We start from the raw sequence: 25603 nt of genomic DNA, 5'->3' as shown, positions 1-25603 counted from the left end.
AAAAATGCAAAGAGATATAAAAATGTCTAAGAAAGCGGAATAAAACATAGAAATAAAAAAATAATACAGTAATGCGAAAACGTTTAACACATTTTTCATAAACAAACTGTGTGCAGAAATGTCACTCATACGCCATGTGCGTCACTCCTGAAAAATAAAATAAAAAATGAGCCCTCTTATGCTGAAAAAATAATAAAAATTCCCAACTGAATGCAAATAGCTCGTACAAAAACATTTTTATTTGAAAGCACCCTAAAAATTCCTTTCCCTCAAAGCTTTTCACACTCAAATTAGCAAAGAATGTTGCTGCATTTTTCAAGTGTTTACATAGCTTTTTAGAGCGCGCAAATAGTAGCGAAGCTACAAATAAAAGAGTAAAGAGAAATAAAAAATAACATTGCCACCAAAGGGGTGAAAAATTAGCAGATGACAGTGAAATAGAAAAATATGCGCGCAACAACGTGTCAATGTGTGTGCATGCAGTGTAAGGACATCATAAAAGCCGTGCGGTGCAAGCGTAAAGAAAGCAGAAAAGAATTATGAGTGCTGTGACAAGTTCAAGTTGAATGTGTACTTCAGAAGCAGATGTGGCAGCAGACGCTGCTAATAAAAGCAAGCAATGTTGCAATAGTAAAAAACAACAAAGTTACAGTTAAGGGCACGGCGCACGGTATTCTTGACACAGCGCATGCAATGAAAATATTTTTAACAATCACAACAAACGCGAGAAAACTGAAAAACTGCTTGTGCATATAAATATCCGATAACGGCAGATTTTGGTGAACAGTGGTGTAATTTTACTTATAAAGTAGAAGAAACAATTTTCATGTATTATTATGTTAGTCTTCTGAGATAATTCTATATATCGAGAAACACAGGAATTTGAGTGACATTACACATTCAGTATGAATCGTAAAAATTTATCTCTTTTTAGTTAACAATTCATCTCTCTCGATGACGATTACATAGGAGAGAAATAGTTATTGGGAAAAATGCCGTTGGCATAAGAATGTAATTAGTGTCTCTTGTGATTCGCTCAACATATTTAAGCTGCCACTTTGTTAAAGATCAGATTAGATTAGATTAAAAGGTTTAGCAAACGTCGTGTGTGAGCTGAAAGCGAATCTTCAAGCTCAAACGTATTTACTACTTTGATCCAAGGGTAAAAGTAAATTTTTTTATAAAATGTAAATTCTTCTAAACTAATTTTGTCTTCTTGGAAGTGATTCCTGTCCCATAAAACGCACTTTTTGTCCATACTTTTTCAAGTCCTCCAAACGTTCGGAATAGTGTTTTTCCGCTATACCATTCAGGACCTTTTTCGATGCGGTTTTATGTCCTCAATCGTGTAATGGAGACTCCGCATTGACCTTCTGAGTTTTAAATATGCAGAAGTCGCACAGAGCTAAACGAGGCGAATGCGAAAGTTGCGGAACAACGAGAGTAGAGTTTTTGGCAAAAAAGTAGAGAAGAACCAAAGCAGTATGACATGGTGCATATAAGTGTTTTGACATCAATCGAGTTTAAGACACAAAACATTCCTCAAAATGGTTTGGGCTGAGCCAAATGATATTTCTATTGACGACTGTCAAGCCATTTTGAATTTTTGGACGTCGCCTTCGTTGGTAGAGGTTGATGGTCGTTTAAGTAGTCTTTAACGCGCTTTCTGCCCACTCAGCTTTCTACCACTTATACACGTTTTGTTGGTCCATAGTTTGATTACCAAAGGCCTTTCGCAATATTTCTTATGTGCTCACATAAAAATATTCTTTCCGCAAACAAAATTTGAAGCAACTTTTTTCTCAACAATATCAACCTTTTGTAAAGATCGAAAAATAGTTATAAACATACGTGTAATTAAACTGTTTGAAAAATAGGTGCTTAGTATCAGTAATAGACCGTCCTACCAACCTTAAAGATACATGCCTTAAATACCTGCCTTCCTGATGCCCGGAAGTTTTAAACGACTATGTGACCTCACTCTTTCATTACAGTAGTACATTTCAAACACCTCACAGCTCTCATATATGAGATACTTGTGATTGTGGTTCTCACTGTTAAAGTATTTCTAAAGGGTATAAATAATACGGTTGCCCACACTTAGGCGGTTTGCTATATATTCATGTTATCAAACATTAAAGGAATTCTTTAGCAATATAGTCAGAATTCATCAAAATTTTAATCATATTTATATTATTTAACTAATTATGGTCGGTCGTGCGTAACATATAGCCAACATTTAGACGCGTTAAACAGTTTATCGGAACGTTACCAAGTCCACCTTATCTGGTTGCCCGGTAACATAGATATAGCCGAGAATGAAATGGCTGGTGAGTTCGCCCGCTCCGCAGCATCGACTGCCGTCGTAAAACCTGAATCCTTCATCGCGGTGCGTCTTCATGCCATAAAGGAGCTGCTCCGCTAGGAAGAAGGAGTAGGCAGTGTGAGGTATTGGCACTAGCACCCTGCAGTAAATTGAAGTGCATCAATATGCTGGGACTAGGTGGGTCGTTGTGACTTAAGAGTGGGCACAATATGCATAAGGTCGCGGTGAAATCCCAATCTATTTATCTTATCTTGTCTTAGTCGAGTTGATATGCAACAATACGTAAAAACTGTGGCTCAAACAAATCTATTGTGGCTTTTAGAAAACTTTGCTCGTTTAAAAATGTTCCAATCGACGCTTTTGGGAACATGTATCCTATTTAGTATACTCCAAATGATATAATTAGAATTTTTTAAAATTATTTTTTTATTTTAAATTTCGGCATTTAGTTAGCTATGCGCTTTTTATTCTATGAAATATGCTAAATATTCGAATTATTAATAATTTTCCTTTCAGTATAAAAAAAAATTGTAAATTTCAGAAATTTCCAATGTTCTTAGCTATTTTGCTCCTCTTTCTTCTCACTGTCGTTGATTTTAAATTTTGTAATTTTTTTTACATTTGTCTATGTTTCTTTTCTGTTATAATGAGCATTTTTAAATAATTATCATTAAAAACCACTCTGAGTGGACTAATCCATATCTTAAGTAGAGCTGCTCCGTCGAGCTGAACATTTCAACCGATATCAAATTCACAGATTTAGCTTATACTGCTATACCGTTATTTCGAATTTCCAAGTATTAATTTTCTTGATTTTTTCAAAATTTTTTTTTTCTTACCTAATACTTTTTCGCTTGATAAAACACACTTTAACAATTTATTACACTTTTTATATTATCTGTCACTCCGTCTCTGCGTCCGTCTCTCTGTCGTCTATCCCGTTAGCTATCTGTACATTGCAACAATGTTTTGTTGTCAGCGCTGTTGTCGAGCATTTGTCGCTTGGGGCGACAATTTAGTTGGCGTTGACAACATTCGACTCATTGTCGCTGCCTGCCATTGCCCTCTGCCATTGTTGGCGGTAAGTGCGCGTGTGCTGATGTGTGTGGGTACCATTTTCATTGCTGACATATTGAAACGTGCAACATGCCCGCCACGTCAGCGCAGTTGTGTTGCCATTAATGCATAAGCATATTCTGCCGCAAGTGCAGAGTTATGCCAGTGTGGGTGTGTGTGTCAGTGCGGGTCTGGATCCGTGCGAGTTTTGTGAGGTGTCACTCGCTCAAAATGACAAATGGCGTACTAAGGGATATGTTATTTTTCAACTCTTACACAGAAAAATTCACACATTTCTCATATACTTAAAAAAATATGCATTTGTGTACATACACTTACATAATATCATGTTTTGGTAGTCCCCATACGGCGGGATTTAACATTTTCTTTTTTGACCATGATATATCAGTCTGTAGTGACAGTTAGTTGAGTGTTAATATGCACACATAGAGTATATGTCTATACGTGTACATATCCGATATTTGTATATGTTGAGATTGGAAAGATAAACATACTTTTTATTGCAATAAAAAGTAGTAGAATTTACAAGTTTTAAATATAGTTCAGTAGAATCTTGCTATGCAGTCAATTAGTAGGTATTTTGGAGTTTCAGGCAACTTGGCATGTCGCATGCCTTGGAGTTCTTGCCAATACCTCTACCTACCTACTCTTTCTTCCTTGCGAAGCAACTCCTTTATGTTATGAGGACCCAGCGCGATGAAGGGTTAAGGTCCTACCATGTTAGTGAATGCTGCGGAGCGGACAAACTTATCAGCCAGTACATTCCCAGCTATACCTGTGTGTGACCAGGCACTCAGATAAGGTGCACTTGGTTACATTCCGATAGACTGTTCAGCCGTTCTCCACACTCTTGCACAAGTAGCGATTTGATCTCGTAGGCAGGTATTGCTTTAAGTGTTGCTTGACTGTCGCTTAGTATGGTTATACGTTTCTTGCGATAGGCAGAGTGGAGTCATTCCTTTCAGCCTTACTGCTAAGGGTAACCTTGCACATCCTAGTGAAATTTACTTTTTTTGGTAACGCTGTCCCTTGGGAGAAGAGCCAATAGTACTTCTCCAATTAAGTCCTTCATATGCTGGGTCGAGATTACCTTACCTCTTCCAAACCTTTCTGTAGCCATTTGAAGCAGTATGTGTTTGTCTACCTAATCGATTACTATATGAAGTGGTGTGAGTTCAAACATGACCTCAATTGCTGCCGTTGGTCATGTACGCATGACACCCAACACTCAAATGCGTGCAAGCCGTTGCAGCTCCGATAGTTGAAGCCCTAGCGAAGTCTGCGATGCTTTTGAGGCCCAAACCACCACCTCATACGTGATAATCCATCGCACGATCATGGTGTACAACGACCTGACAATCCTCGACTTGTAACCCCAGGATTTACTTGCTTTGACATGGTCAAGTCAACATGTTGCTTCCACCGCGGAGTGGAATCTAGCATGGGACCAATATATTTGAACATATTAGTCATCTTTATGCACCAAAGGTTAGGTTCCTGAGGGCGGTCTCTAAAATTTCAAGAGAGCATGGTAAGGTTAAACAATATTTTGTTCCCGATTTACAGAATTTCTAATACAGTAATCAATTATTATGTACGAGCTCTCGTATAGCTGAAGCAACATCGCCCGCTCTGCAAGGTATTTAAATTACTGAATGTGACTTCTAGATGGGGCGATGCCTCCTTTTGACGTTCAAAAGAATACTTTCGGGAACAACCCAACAATTTCTAAGGAATCAAATTACCATAGAACATAGAGAACGAATGCAGAACGCTTTCAGCAATTGCTAAAATAAATTTCTTGATAGGAGATATTCCTGGGGCTCGCGTTGGCATAAAGTATTTATAAAAAAAATCCATGATCTTTGCTTTTAATCGAATGTTTTATTTCATTAGAATGATCCGACTTAGGTTAAATGTAGAACATTTTGTTCAATGACTTGTTGCCATGTTTCAAAAGCCCTCATTCTTATTGGCAAAAACTGGGACATTCGATTCTCACAAGCGTTTCACCTACAAAGTTGCTTGCAGTAGACATGAACAGGTAGTAGTCACTTGATACCAGATCTGGACCATATGGTGGATGCACAAGAACCTCTCAGCCAAGCACCTCTAGCTTCCATCGAGTCTTGATGGAACAGAATTCATCTCTTATTTGCCAACTCTGAGCGCTGCTGGACGAAAAGTTTCTTGAGACGGGCCAATTATTGACAGTTGACTAGTTCGAATTAAAACTTTGGCCATGAAACGCTTAGCAAAACCGTTTTCACTGTTTGCACCGACTTGACGATTTTATAATTATTATTTTATTTTAAACAATTGTTGGTCTATTATAAGCGCAGATGCCAGTTTGTGGAATCAGAGGGAGGTATGGTTTGAAAAAAATATATACGAACATGTTTATACCTTGTACTGGCTAGTCCCTCAGTTTTTGAGATATGCCAATGATCAAAGTTAGAATAAAGATATTTTTATACATCTTTATGCTATAAGAAATCCATCTGTGATGGGAATTAGACCTTCGGCGCAGTTAAAGCTATCATATTATTATTTTGTTTTAATTCGATGGAAATTGTGTTATTTTTGGGCTCATAAAATACTATATATTTCACCATCTCCTAAAATCTTAGAGTCTGTGCAAGCAGAAGCGGAAAACCATGAATATTGATTTACGCCATTTATGCAAATGAAAGCATTGAATATTCACTGCCTTGGGGCATAACTGAAATTTGAGTGCAAATAATTGATGAATACTCGTTTAACAAATGTAAGACATCAATCTGTACTCACCATCTCCAATCGAAAGCACTCAACGCAAACACAAACCTGAGGCCGTTTGCCAACTTCACAGCCGAGATGTGTTTCCTTCCTAGAAGTGCACTCCACTGCACCAGACATACAACGAATTTCACTAAATTCTCATTCAGCCAATTTTGAAATCGAACAAATTTTCCATTTACCGAAAACACGAAAATGCAATAGAGCCATCCAGGCCACACGAGCACTTCACCAGCCCCATCAGTCGGCCATCAGCTGCAGTTCGATGGAAGCCAGAAATCGTTTTAACTTGCAAAACTCAAAATGAGTTGCAGATACTCACACACACACACACTGAGCAACGACCAACTTTCTTCATAAATTCAACAAATCGTGCAGCAGAAATCAATCTTTGCAAACTATCTCTCTGCCGGCGCACAATAGGCGGCCTTCAAAAGTAGCAACGGCAACGGCAACGCCAGCAACAACATACAACCATTGCTACAACAATACCAACTTGCAAACTACTTACTTCCTTAGCCGCCGTTGTTTTGTTTCGAAGTGCAGCAGCACTTGCTGTCACTTAACAGTGAATATCGAGTGGAGAGTGGAAGGAGATGGGGTGATGTGGCGGGAAACAGCACGTCGCGCCGGCCTGCTGACAGCCTGACAACTTCTCGCACAATTCACAAATTTGCGCACAAATTGCGCAAATCCAAAAATCGCATCCTCGCCGAATGTTGCGCTGCCTGCCACCAGCAGCGACAGCGACGGCAGCAATGTCTTTGCGCACGTTGCAAGTTGCAATTTAATAGTACTATACGCTCTCTTAGGTGTATGCACAACAACGGGCAACACAACTTAAAACAAGCGTTGCCATGCTACAACAACAGCAAGAAAAGCGACGGCAGTGGAGGCGAATTTGGTGCACGCATTCGAAGTCAAGGGAGTTGCACAAAAAACATAAAAATAGTACGGCATGATGCCGGCGCATGATTCTGCATGTGGCACGTTGTTGGTTGTGTGTGGAATATGCAACAGCTGGTGGATAGTAGTTCGATGGTAGCCTATAAAAGGTTGAGAGGACACAGTGGGGCACATGCTGTTGTTTTAGTCTTAAAAAAGCGTTTTCTCCGCAAATAATGTTGCATTTTAGGAAGTAGGCTAAGCTTTAAGTGTCTTCTTACAAATATGTCTAGTTGCAAGATATTCTTAGACGAGTTTTCGAATTGTATGTCGTCTATAACAGGTGACTAGATAATTCCCTCTGTTCCCTCCCTCTGTAAATTTCTCCCTAAGAAGCTCTTCACTTTTTGAAACCGTCTATATCGGACCACTATAGCATATAGCTGTCATACAAACTAGCCAATGCAAATATAAAGATAGCTTCAGGAAATTCGTCATGGGTTTGTACTCAAGGCAGCTTTCCGAACAAATTGTTCTGATCGGACGACTATACCATATAACTGCCATGCAAACTAGCCGATGAAAATAAAATTCCTGTTTGGATAACTTTGTGCTTCTGAAGGATATTATAGCTTCGATGTAGCCGCAATTAACAGTTTCTCTTGTTGTTGCTCTGAAATGGGTTAGGTTAGTAGGTTAGATGGCTGATCAAAGATCGCACGTGAACTACTACATGTAGTCCTTCGTGAGGTCATAGACAAAAGTTATTCAATCTTTAGGGAGTAGCGAATCGAACAACTTGATGCTAGACAGCATTGAAAAAAGCGATTGTGCGCCTTTAATGAGGTATCGGCATAAAATTCTGTGTTGACTTCAACTCTTCCACTTTACTGAAGCTTCAGTAAATAAAATTTTAACAAGAGAGAACAGCATTCAAAATACTGACCGGAGATGTAACAAACCGACGATGTCTACTATCTGATCAAATTTGACTCAGAGTGCTAAAAAACAACACCTTCTAGAATTTTACTATAAATCGCCTTCAAAATAGGCTCTTTTTGAGTCAAGCATGCTAATGATTAATCCAATTTCCGAAACAGCTGTTGTAAATATAAGGGGCTATACCAATGTAAGACTTTCAAAAAATTTATTTTTTTTTCTTGCTTTTTCGATAGTTTATATTTTCAAAAATATTCTGTAGAATCGGCAAAGTCGTAAAAAGACCCAGCTCGCAGGTATAAATCGATAGTATAAACTTTAAACGCGTTTTTCTCGAATCGACATTTTTCAAAATTGCTTAAATCATAACTCAACGAGGATTTGACCGATAGAGTTCAAATTGAAACTGAGTATTCTTGAGTATATTTACTACACAATACGATCTACCATTTTTTACCTAAAAAACTACACTTTTTGTCATTGTATAGGAAATACCTTCAATTTTAATAGCCTTTTTGGATTTTTTTGTTTCAGCTGCTCATTCGACCGGAATAATCTTGGCAGTTGGGGAACTTTGACACCTCTGAAGACAGCACAAACTCCGTTATTTTTCAATATTTTTGCAAAAAAATCTTAAAATATAGCTGAAAATATACCTTTTTACTTCCAAAGAAGTTCGGAGCATTCAATTCAGTACTTTCTTTAAATAAAATTCATGAAAATCGCCTAATTTATCATAGGTTACACTGGAATAGTAGCCCCATAAGCCTCGATTGGGGTGGTTTTCAGCGCTTTGTTTTCTCGGTTTCAACCTATTTTTGTGAGCACCATTCGCCAGATTTATTAAAGTTAAAATTGGTTTAAGTTTTGATTAAGTTAAGTAATGATGCGTTTGATGAATATAGGGTCGTCAGCTACGTTGTCAAGGTTTTCTTCCTCCTCCTCTACTCGACGTCATTTTTGCAATAGATTTAGGCTCAAAGCATTAACCAAAATGTATTGAGTCGATCCATGCGTGTCACTTAGATTTTCTGCTATCTCTTCGAATCCAACACGACGATTTTCGGGCATTGTTTACTTAACTTCTTTAATGTTGTCGCCATTAACAGAGGTAGACGGACGATTCGCATGAGTAAGGTTTTCGAAGACTGGACAACACTGAGTGAATGCTTATCGTTATCGATTCTATGTTGATTTTTGGTTACAACAAATCACAGTTATTTTAATAACGTGTTGAAAAAATTATGAAATATTAGGAACTCTCCAAAGACTTAAATATTTACTTACTAGAATGAATAGCAAAAATATGATTTTGTGCGCAGATAGATTATCGAAATGCCTTCATTTAAGTTACTCCAGCAACCCCCAGATTATACGATAAAAGACGCAAGGGTCTCTAGAGACATTTATTTTCGAGAAATAATTCCGCTACACTATGCGTCACCAGACTGACGCGCATTTCTTCCGCTGCCTTTAATGATTCCCCAGAGTTGATGTGGCCGCTTTAGTTCCTGTCGCTGCGACGCTGCAACAACGCGAGTTTTGGGATTTCGCGTGGTTGCCGCATTTGCTACAGCAGCTTTGCAAACAAGGAAGCTTTGTTGTTGTTACTGTTATTGTTTGCAACCTTCAGACGCGAAAATCGGCAGGGCGGATGTAATTTGCAACAAACGACAAACTAGCAACAGAGCAGACAGAAAACACGCTGCAAGCATCTGAACGACAAAGTCACTGGGGGGACAGCGAGGTCATGCAACCGAGACCATGTATACGCCTGTGTAAAGCTAAATATGGCAGGCAACAAGCACAACAACAACAACCCAAAGCGGAAGGCTAGACTTGCCACGCGCCCGCCACAACTACGCCGCCTTATTTGTTTTTACCGTCCGTCGTCTACGCGATTTTTCACGTACGCGCCACAATTTGTTGCCGACTGTTTTGGGGGAAATCGGCTGCGGCAACCGCTGCAATTGCCAGCAAATAAATTCGAAACAAAAAACATGAAAAACGTTGAACACTAAATGAAATGAAATCCAAAAGCCGCCTGTTTGTCATAAAACAAACAAAACTTGCAACAAAATGCAAAGCAACTTGCAACATGGCAGTAGGCAGCTAGTAGGCGCACACGTGCTTGTACATATATATTTATGTTGCAAATTACTTGCTTTACTCGGTTGCCAATTTAGCAAGATGTTTTTTGCTGCAACAACAACAACAAACAAGCGCGCGGAGTACATGAGTAACGGCAAACAGCGGCACTAGTTTGTCGCCACACAAAAACAAGCAGAAGGCAGCACACACAGCGCAGCACGCGGCTAAAAGTAATCAACAACAAGCAAATCTTGGGCGGCAATGTGGCGTGGGGCGCGAGCTTTTGTGGCACATGGCGCGGAAACAGCTGCGTTGGGAAAACTACTTGCAACAGCTTGGTGTGGTGTATTCAGCTTACCTCGTATGGGCGTGTGGCAAGCGCAATTGCTTTGCAAGCAGCTCATACGTTGCACAGCAGACTTGCAACATATATTAATTTGCCACAATTTGCATGCACACGCGTCTCATAAACTTTTGCAATTGCTTCTTGCGCCGGCAACAAAGTGGCAACAAATTTTCCTGCCACATTTTTGCGCATTATATTAGCTAAAGTGGGAATTAAATTTCAATTAAAGGCATATTTGAATATAATAAATTACGGAAAGTCGTGAATTTTGAGGCGATTTATTGTGTGATAGTTTGTCTTGTGAAACAAATATATGGCGGCAATAATCATCATTAAATCTTTTGCAAAATTTTCGAAAGAGTTCTCCTTCTATTTGTCATTTGTGTCTTAAAGTCATTCTTCAATTCTAATATTTATAATATATTATAATTTTTAAATTTTTAGGCTGACGGTCTAAGTTTCATGGTTAATTTGTCGCCCAAATTCACTCGTGATTTCGTTATTTGTTGATATTCGGAAACAAAGTTTCTTTGCAATCTTGAATTTCAACTAAAACTGAGGTATAAAATGTGAATAGTGAGAGAGATCTGTATATACATATGTTAGATATATTTTTAGGCACCCTGTCAAGCTTATTGATCATTATGGTGTTTAGAATTAATAATAATTCTCACAAACACGGAGTTTATTACACACTTCAAACATCTTCTTAAACTTAACTTTAAAGTTTGAGTACTGATTTCGATTAAATTTTTATGGTATATAGCAATCCTTATCAAATCGGTGTCATTTTTTTGAATGTTATTCTGGTCACGACAACTTACCTGAAAAGAAAGAAAAATAATTCGTTGTAATAATTATCTTAATAAAAATATTATAAATACATACATATGATAATTATAATATAATTGGGCATAGTATTTAAGCTCCTATTACATTTTTCAACTCAACTGCATTTTGGTTGAAGTTCGGTATTATTGATATCAATCTAACCAATTGAAAAAAGTTTCGATTAAAATGTTGTCAAACTTCAACTTTTTTGTGGTATTGCGGTTTGCAACTCTTTGTCAGTGGGTTTAACTAAAATATCAAAAACCTACAACTGTACCCTAGCAGTTACTGTCAGTAAGGAAGCGGAGGTTTTGCGGCAAAGGTAACAAAAATTTTTAGTTGTAGGTAGGTAGTAAAAACACAATGATTCTTTACTTAAACAAAAATAACTTTTGAATTTGCAGAAAACATTATTTAATTGTCAATAAAACTTTGGCTTACTTGGTGTTAGGTAGTTCCAACATTTTTGTTATCGTACAATAAATCAAAACTAATATCTATTTTAATATTATTCATAATTTCAGGAACAACGAGGAATTGAATTGTTTCGATTTTTCAGCCAAAAATTTTCAGTTGTTTAACTATCTGTCATATGTTCAGTTTCAAGGTTGGCAATACTTACTAAATTTCGATTAAGTAGTAAGAGGTTGAAGATCATAATACCGAAAAAGAGTTGGGTGGATATGAAGTTGAATCACATTAACTTCAACTCAACTGAGTGGAGTTGAAAACCGTAATTGATGAATTAATTTCTATAAAATAGCACACATATTTAAAGTTGAAAGGACAATTGTGGTTAAGACAAGTGAAAGGTTTGTACTGATTTCTTTTAGGGAGTATTTTAGAATACGCACTATAAAAATTTTAAAAGCAATTTTATTAAGTTAACCCACATACATACATACCGATTTACGTAATCGGTATAAAGGGTAAAGCCTGGTGTAATTTATGGATAGATAACACTTAATTACATCACTAAACTTTAATATTTCAAAGATAGTACGTTCACTTCATTTTGTTAAGATATCTTAAATATGCAAATATGCAGTTTAAGATCAGCACAATGTTTGGTAAATTAAAAAAATAGATAAATATAACGTGGTTGGGCCAGTACTCAACCAACTGTATCAATGTTTAAAGCAGGACTCATAATTTCACTAAGATATTTCGCTGTTCATTGATATTTTCGGTCCGATATCGATCTTTAATCCACATCTTAAAATCATAAATGCGCTAACATCCGATAACATCTGATTCGAACTAGCCGATTTAAACGATGCGCGCAAAAAAAAAAAGTTAAAAAAACTCTCCCCTAGGTTCGTTCAACCATTTTTTAGTTTGTGCGAAGTTTGATCTCCATATGTCAATTAGTGTTTGGCAGCTCTGGCGATTTTTACCATCAAATAATTAAATTGAATAAGAAGTTTATCTAAAATTTTGGGAAGTCTCATAAGATCTCAGCATCTCTTATGGATCGATGCAAGATTTTTTGGTTAATGTTTTGAATATAAGGCATATGTATATTTGACTGATAACTAAACTTGAGTTTATGAGTATAACGTCTCAACTGTGCAACATTCTAGCTAATGGGGCTCCATAAATTAGCCAAAACCGATAAAACCGAAATTCTATGAAGTCACTGAAAGCCATTTCAGGCATAAGCTTTGTATGGAAGAAGTGGTGACATGCTTTTATTTCCCATAAAAAGCATTTTTTGTAGTAAGGACATCTTGTTTTAAACTATGTGATTTTTTTTTTTTGTCAGTTTAAGTCGAATTCGATCAGATATATAATTTGATCAGGTGTATCGATACTTTCTTTGCTGCAGCTTCTCTATTGTAAAAGGAAAGCTGTAGCGTAAATTGGTGTCATATGGCGACTTTCCATATAGATAGATAGAATAAGGTTGTCATGACAATACCATACAACTTTGGTATACATGTATCAATTAGACCACTTTGTGAACATAATCCGATTTGGCCTTCTGCATTACCAAAGTCCTCAAAGTGCTGTGGCAAAATGCGCCAGGTTTTAATGAGATACAAGTATACAACAATAATTTACATTATTTCCATAAACTCCTCAAATTCGCCACGTAGAATTTGGAATATATAAGTCTATGAGCCTAAAACCGATTTCAAGCCAGCTATATTTAAGAACGAAGCTTTTCAGGGAATATAAAAATTTGTGCGTCAATTTTTGATATATCCCAATGAAATTTAATACCTGGGTGCATTTTGATAATAAATTGATCATTTGTCAGAATCGGCAAGATCGGACAATTATATAACATATCTCAGTTTTTAAACGTCGCCTTAAAAAACGCTCGAAACCTATTTTAGACTCATAGTTTCTTAGACAGAGTTGTTCAAAATGATCCGTAGAACATTTCGCGCTTATGTCATTTTATAGAAGAAAAAATATTTTTATACAAGAGAAAAGCGACCCGTTCTACCAAACATATTTCACAAATATACCTATGGTTGTTCGCTCATACATACGTATGTATATATACATATGTATATGCCAACAATTTGCTGTCCATATCTGTCAATGAATTCACAAAAGTCCAAAGCCATTCAGCTAACATAACAAGCCATATTAACTAAATGTGGTGCGCATGCGCAGTCAAACAAATTTGTTTTGCCAAAATGAAAACCTCCGCCAAAAACTAACAAACGACAAATGCTACAAAGCGGCAACTAAGCAAGCAAAAACAACAAGGATAAACGATTTGAGCAGCTTTACGTCAGCAATGAACACGTGCTTTAGGAAAATATTTGCAAAAATTGACACATGTATACATTAGGGTGGTGCTATGTCTTTAATGAAATGTGTTCAGAGATTAATGTTTGAAAATCAGAAGTTGTAAAAATGTATGGATTCTGAAATTTTATATGTTGCACAGAGTAGTTATACTTTTGATCTCATAAAGGCTGTTTGAAGCACCCATATTAATCGGTGTGTATAAGGAAACGATATATGAAAATAATCAGCATGGCCAGAGGACTTAATTTTCGGGTATTTACTGGGTCAACTCTTAATGCTAGATGACAGAAGAACACACTTTTAATGGAATTCATTTCTCAAAAATAGTTGAATTTTTTAAACCAAACAATCACTTTATCAATATGGAAAATTCGAACTGAGACCACGCTCAGGCTAAATTAAAATAATTTTGAATGTTCGCAGATTTCGTAAATCGGTATTTGAAAAAAATCTGATTGAAAAATGGTAAATTCCGAAAGAAACATTTAGGTTTCTTCTAGCCCTTATATACTAAATTTGTTGCCTTCTACTTTTATTAGTGTGTGTGATTCCAAAATATAAGTACACAAAATATATATGTAATTGAAGAAGATAAATTACAACAACCCTAATGCTCAACAAGGTGCAAAGCGCATTTCGGGCGCGTGTAGGCTGACAAATCGAAAGCACAGCACACAAATAAGCAAGCAATTTGCCACAGCAGTTAACCAGTGCGACGACAAGTGTACCCGCGCTCCCCCCTCCCGCACGAAATACCGAAATAGATGCAGCCCACAGAGACACTGCCAAACGCTTTGACAAGCCAGCGGAAAGCAAACACGCGACTTTTCGCGGCGAACCGACGCGGCAACGGCTTTGTTGCTTCCGCCGCAGCGCTTAATTTAGCGGCGCATTAGAAGTATCCGCGCTTGCTGTTGTTGTTGCTGGATGTTTAAGCAGTTTCATGGCTCATAAAATTCGACATTTGCACAACAACAGAAACAACAACAACACTAATGAACAGCACAAAAACAACAACGAAATAAATATTATTGCAGAAATTTGTTAAACAAATGCGCCGCAAATGCTCGAACCGTTTGCCATTAAGAGATATCCAGCACACACACACACGCACCTCAGTAAGAGCGAGTAAATAAATGACATGTGCATACATGCAACATGCAACTACGGCCCACAAAGTGCATATGATGCTATCGCAGGCGCGTGGCAAATGGAAAATCCGCCACACTTAGACTATGGCGCGCGAGTAGGTGCCCAGGCAGCGCAGAGCGGGCGCCGAGCTACAGCGTGACGCGCTGGTGGGACGACAGGAAACGATGCATCGCCGCTGCGGCACATTTGACATTCAACGATTTGCGTTTATTTGCTGTTGCACATTTTATATGATTTATAATAGTCAGTTGCCTGCGGTGCCACCGCTGCGCTCTTCACAAGCGCATGCAACAGCAACAACAAAAATAAAATAAATGCAAATGGCAAAAGCCCAACGCAATAGATGACAACAAGCGGCCAACAACAACAACAAATCGGAGCAAATGTAGATGCTATTGCGCCGAGCTGAGACTTGCAACATGCCGCACACATGTGTTAGAGGCATATTAATATATCAGCGCTGCGCATTTCGGTGCGTGCCACTCAAATGCGGGCCAAAATAAATAAAGAAAATAGGAAATGCAATAAAAATATGAATATTCATTGCGTTTGGCCTGTGATGGCTTTCTAAAAATTACGCTGTGTGGCGATGGCGAGTGAGTGTAGTGGTGGCTTGTGATTGTGCAGACAGCCGTTGCATAAAACTAATTTTCCTGCCATAAAAGTTGACCTTTAATGGATACGATGATCTGCACAAGCATATGGAGATATGTGTGTATGCATGTATGCATGTGCATACATATATGTGTGTGCGTGTTTTTGTGGCATAATCGTAATTCAATCGCGCCGCTGGCGAAAAGCTGTAAACGCAGTTTTATAGCTCGAATTTATGCTTCCAATCATACAAACACACACACACACTACTTTCAGTGCATTTTAGATTCATTGAGGTGTGTCCGACTTGATGCCGCTTTGTGGGGTGGGTTCTCCATCAGCATAAAATTATTAGAAAAAAATTTGAATCAGAAGAAAGAGTCATTAAATGTCTTTGAAGAAAATTCATTGACATTAAATTATCGGGGTCTCCATGGTTCATGCTTTCACGCCCTGATTTATGGCGCATTCATGCGGAAATGAAAAACGGGTAAAAGGTGCGCCGCAATTAAAAATAGTATTGAAGATGTCTTTCAATGTAAAAGAAAAACAAAGAATCGTTTACATTGTAAAAATAGAAGAATCAGTTAAAACTGCTATTATTTTACAACCAGGAGATTGCATATATTTTGCTTTTTCATTTGAAAGACCTACATAACTTTACTAAAAAATAATAATAATGCGTGGATGGGTAAATTTAAAATGTCGTGCCATGAAATAAAAAATATAAGATCTAGTAAAATAAATTTCCATATTTTTGCTTTAAATTAAAGAATCAGAATGATCATATTTAAGTCACATATGTACCGTGTTCGATAACTTTTTGCCCGCACTTTTTGACGGCACTTTCATATTGCCACTCTCACTCATGGAAAACCTCGTCCTTATTAGCAAAAAATTGGGACGGTTGATTTTCACAAGTTTCTCTTGAAGCAATATTTTCACCATTTCATCACAAAAACATTCGCCATAAACACGAACTGGTACTAATCACTTTTTTCCAGGTCAGAACTTTATAAGATGGATGCTTAAAAATCAGCCAAAAGCCAAACTTCGAGGGTTTCTGGCGAGTCACTATCGATATATGTGGCATGGCGTGCTTCCAATGAAACATAATTGTTCTTCTATTGACCAAATCTAGATGCATCTAGATGATTGCTTTTTTCAGGTTGTCCAGTTTTTGAAGGTATAAGTCAGGCTTAAAATTCCGCCTTAGCTCTCATAATAGACAGATTTTTCTACCAATCCCACCAGACACATAACAAAATCTTTCTGACCATCAATCCTGGCCTGACCACTATTTGCTTCAGATGGTGTTGCCTAGACTTCAAAATTAACGGAAAGGAATCCACGAAAACAAAGTTTTTCAATTTAAGGGGCACACCAAGTGTGAAACATTTTTTTTGATATTTCACTGGTTTATACTTTAATATATAGCATGATAAAATTTCATATCGATATCTCAAATGGTTTTTAAGTTACAGCCATTTAAAGGGTAGCCGCTAAGTTCAATAAGCTTCGCACTTTCAAAACTGCATTTTTCTACCTGTTCTGTAAATAACTGTACAAACAATAATCTATCGGTTTTTAGATCTGATCAAAAATTGAATTTTTCAAGGCCAAAAGCGACCAAAATTCGGGGTTAATTTTAACTTCTTCTTCTTTATTAGCGTAGACATCGCTTTCACGATTATTGTCGAGTTTTGACCCTGGCATTTTTGACTTCCGCTTTGGATTAAAGGATATTATACGGATGACACCTTCTGGTTTAGTGAGCTTTTATTTTAAAGTTTCATTCACGGAGAAGGCCGGAAGCACTGCGGCATATTTCTCTTTTTTTTTCAAAAATTTCGCTGTATATTTTTGAAAAATGTATAAATATTAATACCCTGAAAATTTCAAAACAATAGATGCAGTAGTTTTTTCTTTAATTCCCAATATCTAATGATTCTCAAACAATTACAAAACTGTCTGCCTTAGGTTTTTTTTAGTAGAAATCGTGTCGTTTTAACTGTCATAATATTTCTGAAGCTATTTACAATACTTATAATTAAAACTAAACAACTCACTTATTTCGATTTGATTATACGTGCAAACGGTGTTCCACAGGTTACTTTTCGTCCAGCTTATGTAAACCCTACTCTTTTGAAAAATAGTTTCATAAATCTACTTAAAAATTATTGAGTTGAGTTATTTATAATTAAGTGCGTGGATGGCGCATTATTATGCCAGTATAAGTGATTTATACCAGTTGTTTGTTCGATTCACCACTCGCCAAAGTTTTACTAATGAAAGATAATGATATTTTGATTTAATTTTTCCTATTCTCTAATCCTTTTTTTTGCAATTTAGATAGGTTTGATAATATTTTACTAAACTCCATTTATATAAGCCAAGAAATATGTACGCTGTGGTTCCAGCAAAGAGCTTTTGTACATGTTAAAAACTTTTGGATTTGCTACTATTCTCACAATTTTGATACTCATATGTATGATATATTTCGTCACCTGAAATGCAAAATAACGTATCATCAAAAAATTCGAAATTGAGTGTCTTATTGATTACGTTTCACTACTTCAAATTACATACATAATATTACATATGTTCAACATTTTCAGGTTCTGCGGTCAGATATAAACCAGTTTTAACCAACATTAAAATCTTGTTTCACTCATGTTCCATTTTATTTCATGTTTCATTCATGCCACTGTAAATTTCCGAAAATGTTGTTACGTTATTTTGCATTTAAGGTGACGATATGTAGTTTTATAATTCTGAAACTTCGTTTAATATTCTATACAGCCAACATCATTATAATATATATAATATATAAATATATAGATATAGTCATAGATATACGTATATGTATATAATACTACTTATACATAACATGAAATATATATGAAGTAATATAGCTATGTGTAGGATTGCATTAATTCTATAGGGTAAAATTTCATCAATTTCATTTTTCCCCTCAAGTTATAAAAATGTTACAATGTAAAATATTCCAGTGTATAAATATTATCAAGGATAATCGGTGCTTATATTGACAAAAGCGAATACGAGCACAATGCAAATGTCAGCAGAATGTAAGTCAACTGCAGGGTACTTGTAAATAAAATACACAGAGAGATTTTGCCGCGTTTATCGTGCGATTGTATTTTAAAATGCTGCGCTCAGCTATATATTTCAGTCGTATTTAGGTGAATGAATGCAAACATTGACATATAAAAGTATATGTATATATAGTATATATATATTTGACTTACATCTGTTGTTACATAATTTTAACCAACGAGCAGATCAAATGCAATAGCAACTAATGTGCCGATTCCAAAGTACATAGTTCAGAAAAATATCATTTAACACTAAATCGGTTGCTTTCGGATTAAAGTCTTTCCAACTACAAAAGTCGCGGGGTTGCCATGTTATATGCTTTTATAATATTTCTAATAGCAAGTATAGTCTAACTTTTTGGTCTTAAATTTTATTCAAAACTTCTTTGTGAAAAAATGTTCCATCACCCTCAGAATACATGTACAATATATATGTATGTAGGTACGATTAAATTTTCTGTATGAAATATTATGTAGTAATATGCGTTAATAATTATTTCTACTCTATTATTAAAATTATAAGTAAAGAAGGTATAAGAATAGAAAGAGATTCTAAAAATCTTCTATTGAAAATATTCAGTCCGCTCTACCAGTACAATTCCTGATTGTAGATCTCGATTATATATATTTAGGCAATATTTTGTAAAGATGTCAAACGTTTTTTTTTTTGAAGAAAAGGAATGAAAGCTACAAGGAACAGATTCATATTAAATATATATTAGCATTTTGAAATAACTTAAACGCTTTATTTTAAATTGGATATAAGAAAAAATATTAAGTAATAACAAGAACAAACGTTAACTTCGGCTGCACAGAAGCTAACATACCCTTCACAGGTGCATTTCTTTTAGTAACTATGTGTCCTGTTTGTATGGAAGCTATATGCTATAGTAATCCAATCGGAACAATTTTTTCGGAGATTATGTTATTACCTTAAGCAGTAATCCATGTCAAATTTCGTGAAGATACCACGTCAAATGCTAAAGTTTTCCATACCAGCACTAGATTCCGATCGTGCAGTTTGTATGGCAGCTATATGCTATAGTAAGCCGATCTGAACAATTTCTTCGCTTATTACATTATTATCTTAGAAAGTAATCTATATGGCAGCTATATGCTTTAGTGCTCCAATATCGGCAGTTCCGACAAATGAGCATCTTCATGAAGAGAAAACGACGTTTGCAAAACTTCGAAACGATAACTTAAAAACTGAGGGACTAGTTCGTATATACACAGACAGACAGGCGGACATGACTGAATCGACTCAGCTCGACATGCTGATCATTTATATACATATATACTTTATAGGGTCTCCGACGATTCCTTCTGAGTGTTACAAACTTCGTGACAAACTTAATATACCCTGTTCAGGGTATAAAAAATTCGGACTATAAAAGTTATGGACTTGGAATCACAACGGTTGCTAGTAAACAGATACGATGAAACTGTTTTTGGGACCCTGAGCTTATTGCCTAGCCTTTTGGATAGAGAACGAAAGCTCCCTTCCTTACTAAATATATTTCATGATTATTAGCCAGAAAACATTTGCGCAAGTCGGAAACGTATTTTCCAAGGAAATACTGAGTAAGTTAAACCTTAAGGAAGAATATCGAACCATACAATATTCCAATCTAAAAGCTCCATTTAAATAAATGTTGTGTAGATATACCAAAAAATGATAGAAACAAGTACAATTAATCTTAAGATAGTAGAGATTTTTAACTCTTCTCAATATAGTACTATTATTTAAGCACTTTCATCAAAGGGGTCTTTTAATTAGAGGCATCAGAAAGAATTTAAGAGTGCCCATATTTTTCAGTCTCATAAAGTAATTCCCAATTTCCAGCTCTAATACTTTTGAGAAGCTTTTAGACAAAAGAGCAGAAATATAACACGCTACGAAAAATCATGGTTGAGGCCTTGCCTGTCTTTCCCTTTGATTTCAAATTAATTTTTCATTGAAGGTTTCGTCGCTTAACTTCTCACCAAATAGTTTTAAAGAGTTATAAAAAAAAGTGTCAAAAATTATTCAGAAATAGTAGGAGTGTAAATGGTGACATGTTCCAAAATAATATTTCAATTAAAACTTGATCGTAGAGTTCCTTAACGTCATTACTTTAGCTATTTGACAACAACTTCAAAATCTATTATTTCCGATAAACAAAAATAATAATAGTGATTACATTATCGATTAAAATGCTAAATAATGCAACATCACTTTCCATAAGTTTATAGGACATAAACCGTTTTTAATCCTTGAAAATTCAGCCTCGTCCTCCCTTCCTCTTTCCGATCACAGGTCGCACGTAAATTCAGTTTCTTTCATTTTACTATTTTATCTTACGTTTCCAATGGGTTTCAACCTGCTATAAATTTCTTGAATTGTTTATCGTTTTCAAAGACTTTTGCGTAGGCGTCATATTCAATAATAATCTAGATTTCGAAGTATTGCTGATAGATTGTTTTGCATTTGAAGGGACGATATTTTAAATTTTTAGCTTCCGCTGTCAGAAATAACCAATATATAACCATTTTGTAACCAAAACTCAAATTTGGTTTCAATATAAGTGGTTTCTATTATATTATCTTTCCTTCCCTGTCAACCTAGTGGCGATATGTACGAGTAATATGTAATTAAATTTACTACTAAATTTCATAAGCCATCATAAAAAACTAAAAAAGCTCCTTCAATAAAAACTACCCACAAAGGAGAATAATATTCCGCAATAAACTGACATTTATGCACCACTGTTTGCCAAACAACAAATCAAGGCACCGTAAAGAGAGTAGTTAAACGTCAGTAATGACAGCTGAAATGTTGTCAGTGATGCAAGAGATGGTTGATAGATATACCCGCACTGTACCCATGCAGCTGGCTGTGAGTGTGGCCAAGGGTATAAGCAAGCCAGCGCAGGGATTGCCGCAGTCAGCACATTTAGGTAGCGAAAGCTTGTTGTGCAAACTAAGTAAATAAATATAGCGGAGAAGCGCAAGCTGTCAACGCGCAGGAAGCGAACACACACAAGCATAATTGCACTCAAGAATAACATGTGAGTAGATATAACAGTATATATGGTGTATATCTGCGCTGCTAAGCTGCATTTGCAAGCGCAAGGGACAACAGCTTAAAAAAGCGATAAATTTACATAAGGTGCTTAACCCAGAAACATAAATACGATATTTAAGTATAAGCTGCGACGGGGGATTTATAATACGCATTTGTTGTTGCCACAAAGTGTGCTTGCCACATATGTATATGCACTCAGATATACGCAAATAAAAATAGATGCATGGCAGATAATGCAAATGCAACGCGCGCTATAACTATAACTATATAATATCAACAACAACAATAACGACAATGTGATGCACGCTTTCATGCGCATTTACTGCAGAAATCCATTGAAATGTGTTTGTGTGTGCTGCTTCTTTACATTTTAGCTTGCTACGTCGCAGAATGCATGCGCTTGCATTTTGCTGATTTTTCCCTTTCCCTTGTCCCTTTCTCTGCTTCCTTCTCTCTATTCAACATTTCCCTTTTCACCCTTTGCTGACAGTCGCTACTTAATTTCCTCTATATTTATTTACTTCCTTCGCATGCAGCTACTCTGCAGTATTTTTATCGCTTTGTGCTTAAACGCCACGTTGCACGTATGGTTTTTTCGCCCACTGTGGCAATTCAAAGCGCAGATCCACACACAAATGTTTGGATTTCTATAAATTCAGCCACTATTCGCTGCATACCTTTGCACACATCGGAATTGCGCTTCAACTATGCGGAAAATTCAGTTGCAACGGTATGTGGTGTATATGCAACATACATATGTATATTCAACGAAAAATAGTTTTTTTTCCTCTCTCTTCATAATATTTTATGCTTACTCGCCAGTTTCGTAAATAAAAAATTAATGAAAACAAACCTACAGTTACAGTTTACACTATTCTGTGCCATTTGCCTTGGAAATCTCTCATAAAAAACATTAGTTTTAAAGATTTTTTTATGCCAAAGAAAAAGTTGAAATATTTTTTCAATTCACTTTCTTTGCTCCATAAATAGCTATTTTGTTTTTATCTAAACTGGATTCTATCGAGAGTTACTTTACTACTTTTATAATTTCAACTAATATTGGTTTATGCAATATTGATCAAAAAATCGTATAATAAATACTAAGAAATGTATTTCTAATGTATACATTTTGACAAAAAAGTACCCGGAAATTGTAAATAAAACGCAAAATAAAAAATATTTAATTATTCATCAATATTTATTTTGTCGCCTTCAAAGTAATGCCAACCAAATGCAATACACTTATGATTTTTCCAGTCCTCAAAACACTTATCATAAGCACTTTTTGGGATAGCCTTCAGCTCCTTTGGCGAGTTTTGTTTTATCTCTTCGATTGACTAAAAACGGGTTCCACCGAGCGGCAATTTCAGTTTGGAGAACAAGTAAAAATCGCAAGGAGCACAATCTGGTCTAAACGGTGGTTGATCGATGGTATTCATGCGTTTTTGGCTTTAAATTTAGTCACAATCGTGGCTCAATGCGAAGGTGCATTATCAACGTGTAAATCCATGAATCGTTCTTCCACAATTCTGGTCCATTTCGACGTTCTCCATCCGGAAGAAACTCGTGATGCACAAAAGCACGGACATCGAAAAAAGAATAAGCACGTTAGTTTTTGAGCAGTTTTTGGCGTGGTTTTTTTGTTTCGGCTCCTTTTTCCGAACTATTCCTATGATTATTGACTTGTTTTGATGTCAAACTCATAAACCCATGTCTCATCGGCAGTTATAATGCTCTCCATGAATGTGGAATTGGAATACGCACAATCAAGCATTTTCAAAGAGACCTGTTTACGATACTATTTTAAAAAAATTCAGCGTTAACGGGACGAGTTGAACAAGAACGCGTTTCTTATCCAAAATATCCTCCAAAATCATTCGAACCGACTCACGAGAGATGTTGAGCTCTCTTGCCATTTTTCTAGCACTTGCAGTATTCTTCACTTTTTTAATATTTTCATCAGGTGAAGTTCAAAGTCGTGCAGAACGAGGCATGTTTTCAACGATCTCGCGATCGTATTTGAAGGCTTTGTACCACTCGTACGATGCTGTTTTTAAAATAAACTGAATCACTTTAAGCCTTTTGTAACATTCGCAAAGATTGCGCTCACGAAATTTGGTTAAAAATATAAAATTTAAGACAATTCTTTGTTCGATGTTTTTTCCATTGTAAAAGTCACAACGCATAACTGAGGTGAACTGACTCAAGCAACAGCTCTAAACAGACTGGTTGAGAGATCGGGCTTATGTTTGGCATAATATTTATGGTTAGATCGCAGCAAAATAAGTTTTTGAAATATCATTTACCCAGGGAATTCAAATTACAGTTGTCGGGTGCATTTTTGTCGCAACGTATATATTAAAAAAAATATTTATTATGTATAAAATAAGATTAAACTCACATTTTTTCTTTTTCCACACAAAATAGAGTCTGAGCTATTTTCATTAATTTTGAGCTAAAGCTTCACTTTTCAAAGCATGGGGCCATTTGTAAGGAATATTTTTATGAGTTATTTCTTAGAATTTTTTTTATAAAAATTAGTTATTCAGGATCGTATATACTGTTCATGTGTGAATACTCATTCAAATAACTTACCTCAAAATATATATATCGCCTGCTTCATGTTTTGATGTTTCGTCACTAGTCTTCTATGAATATGTCCCTCATTCCATTTAAATTCTAATTTATCATTCTCAATAATTCACTTATCTACTTACATATATTTAATATTTCCCAATATTTTTCGTTATAGTTAAACATCTTCAATATGAAAAAATTCCCCAGGATCATCATGAAAATACGGAAGCAAAGGATGACATTTAAGGAATTAAGGAATTTAAGGAAAGTTGCAAAAAGTAACTTTAGACTGGATGGTCGTTGGGATTGAATACTGAAAATACAACTGGAAAGGATTGTGAATCGTGCGAATCCAATTAACGACAGCCACAGGGAATACATAAAATATTTGCTCCAAGCTTAAAAGCACTTTAATAATAAAATTATAATAATATTATTTCTTTATAAATCATGATTCTTTATAAATTATTTATAAGTTATTATTATTATTAGTAATATTATTCAAGCCAATCATTTGTTAAGTCCGATTGCCGCCAACTATGCACAAATTTATTAAGTTCTGTAAGAAATTATAAATAGCTATATGATAAAAAACTTTACCTATTATAAACTATAAGACAAATAAAATACTTTATAAAAAGTTAAGAAACTAAAATCATCGTATGTTAAAAAATAATTGTATATGGTAAATAGTAAGTAACTTTACCTCAATAAACGTTTTATAAGACATAAGACTAAAATATAGTTAAAAATTAAATAAAAATAATAATGAGTAGTTGCTCCTGTCATCAGAGCCGAAAAAAATTCATTAAAAAACGCACAAAGCAAAAAACTTTTTTACTTCCAAAAGATTGGGCAAAATTTGCACTAAAAGTGAGTATGTGTACACATAAACTGACATATATTTATATATTAATATTATAATATATTTTATTAAAATTCACACGTCAAAATTATTACCACATAATTTTAAAAGTTCAAAAAAATATCAAGTGCATTTTCCAAAAGTTTCGCATTTTGCTCAAATTTATTCAACCCCAGTCAATTTTCTTTTG

The 25603-nt window shown here is 35.6% G+C and overlaps 2 protein-coding genes and 1 long non-coding RNA gene across 3 annotated transcripts in view; 1 reads left to right on the top strand and 2 right to left on the bottom strand.

Moving 5' to 3' along the window:
• The window catches only part of LOC120776079, a 119552-nt gene extending 94409 nt beyond the window's left edge, over positions 1 to 25143 (top strand). Inside the window, exon 3 of the long non-coding RNA XR_005705382.1 lies at positions 24724 to 25143. This is a non-coding gene — a long non-coding RNA (uncharacterized LOC120776079). The remainder of the gene's footprint in view (positions 1 to 24723) is intronic.
• Positions 1 to 25603, bottom strand: part of LOC120773727 (netrin-A-like) — a 610257-nt gene that overhangs the window by 361051 nt on the left and 223603 nt on the right. The window lies entirely within an intron of this gene.
• LOC120776076 (netrin-B) overlaps positions 1 to 25603 on the bottom strand; it is a 243434-nt gene that overhangs the window by 41033 nt on the left and 176798 nt on the right. The window lies entirely within an intron of this gene.

The sequence above is a fragment of the Bactrocera tryoni genome, chromosome 4 (genome assembly GCF_016617805.1).
Source record: "Bactrocera tryoni isolate S06 chromosome 4, CSIRO_BtryS06_freeze2, whole genome shotgun sequence".
Lineage (NCBI taxonomy): Eukaryota > Metazoa > Arthropoda > Insecta > Diptera > Tephritidae > Bactrocera > Bactrocera tryoni.
The sequence above is the reverse complement of the archived record's forward strand: the minus strand, read 5'-3'. Positions and strand labels throughout refer to the sequence as shown.